The following is a 2239-nucleotide window of genomic DNA, read 5'->3' on the forward strand; positions in this document are numbered from 1 at the left end:
AGACAATTAAGTTTTGGGGATCTAATATACAGTGTAGTTGTTATAGTTAATACTGTTTTATACACTAGAAAGTTACTAACAGAGTAGCTCTTAAAGGATCTGACCCAAAAAAACTAATGGTAATTATGTGACATAATAGAAGTATTAGCTATTATGTTGGTAATCATTTTGCAATATATAAGTGTATCAAATCAACACATTGTACACTTCAAAATTACACAATATTAGGGACACCTGGGTGGCTCAGTCAGTTAGGCATCAGGCTTTGGCTCAAGTCATGATCTCACGGTTTGTGAGTGCTGACAGGTCAGAGCCTGGAGCCTGCTTTGGATTCTGTGACCCCCTTCTCTCTGCCCCTCTCCTGCTCACAACCTCTCAAAAAATAAAAATAAAAAAACGTTAAAAAAATGTTTAACTTACACAATGTTATATGTCAGTTATACTCAATAAATGCAGGAGAGAAAAACTTAAAACAATTCACTACCACTTTCTGCCGACCCACTCCTTGGATTTCAAAATTTGTTCAGAGAGGAGGGACTAGAAAATCTTTCATTTTGATTTTCTAAAACATAATAAATGCTGATATTTCAAAGACAACAAAAAATATGCTTTCATTTCTGTGCTATCATTATGAAAATTCATATTTTCCCTTTCCTATCCATACCTTTTACTTCATAGCTGGAATGCCTTCATTTATTCTTTGAACACAAATTATTCATTTCTCAATGTTTCCATATTCCTTACAATTAAATTTCATAAAAGAGCAAAAAAAAATTTGCTCTTCTCAGATATTTCCTTTCCCTCTTACTATGACATAATATTTCCCTTTTCTCTCATGTTTTCTACAAAAGGGCTAGCTTATTCATTAAGAATTATGATGCCTTCTTTTAGAATTGTTTTATTGTAAGTTCAAATCTCTCAGGTTCAGTTAATGGAAGAACTTAAAGTTTGGGTTTATCAAATCTCTATCATTGCAAGAATGCTACCATCAGGAGTAATTCAGAGCTGCAAGTAATCATGTAATGAGTTATATCTCAGTTTGTTCTACTAGGAATTAGCAGAAACAATGCCTATTATGTGCCTGGAAGAAAGCCATCATTATGAACAAGAACTCTATTTTCCTGATACAACTTTCCAACAGCACCATGGGCTTCATTTTCATTTGTGCCTCCTGATGGCCTCACTGTTCATGTAAATGTCCAACCCTTCCCATTCTGCGTTAAGGTATGTTAGCAGGTCAAGCTGGATTTCTTTTCCAGGTCACAGGTTTTCTATTTCTTATGCGGCAAGTCAAGAATTGGGGCCCCCTTTCTGTTAATATTTTTATTTTTCTAACAAATTTAAGAGAAATACCTTAAAGTTACTAATGTCTGACTGTCATTCTTCCTTAATTTCTATGCCACTAGAAGTATCCTATGTTTTATACTTCTTGGATACAACTCTCATATCACCACTTAACCTCATATCTCATTTCATTTAGTAATGTTTCTTTTGGATCTTAGGATACTGCTCTCCACATTGTTTTGGACTTTATGTTCTCAGATAATGGATCCCCAAATCAGTTAACTTGAAGCATGCCACAACATATGATAAAATGAGTAACCTTGCAACCATTTTAACAAGGACTTTTTGAATGAAAGATTTTGTTAAGTGTGGTAAATCTAATGGGGTTATATACCTCCAACCTGAAATATTAAATTATGGAATAAAATGAATGTGGTCATGACCCACTAATTGCTCTTATTTTCTTTGTCATAGATACTGGCCCTTCATATTCTATTACAATGTGCTATACAAGTTACTTTTATCATATATCATTAGTGTCTTCTGATTATTAATCCCTGGGTAATGGTTTCTTTGTATTGTTTTCTTTTTCCTTCTCAGAATCCCTTGAGTGTGCAATTAAATGATATAAGAACACTCATTTTTAGCATGTAAAATTAACAATGAAATATCCCCTTACCTACTGGATATAACAACACTTATCAGATTTTCCTGGATTTTTTTTCCACTTCCATTTCCAAATGTAAAGAATATAAAAATGAATTTCACTTGAAATTCATTAGTATTAATAATAGATATAACCTAAATGTGTTCATGGTAAGGCTAGAGAATTTATCTCATCGAAAATAAAATCAAATATAGTAGTATCCAAATCTAGAACTGGTCTAAGTTCAAACTTACACACAAGGGTGAGGTGAAAAGTGGAAAATTTACAAAAACACACCATATATTCCAC

The sequence above is a fragment of the Leopardus geoffroyi genome, chromosome B4 (assembly GCF_018350155.1).
Source record: "Leopardus geoffroyi isolate Oge1 chromosome B4, O.geoffroyi_Oge1_pat1.0, whole genome shotgun sequence".
NCBI classification, from domain to species: Eukaryota; Metazoa; Chordata; class Mammalia; order Carnivora; family Felidae; genus Leopardus; species Leopardus geoffroyi.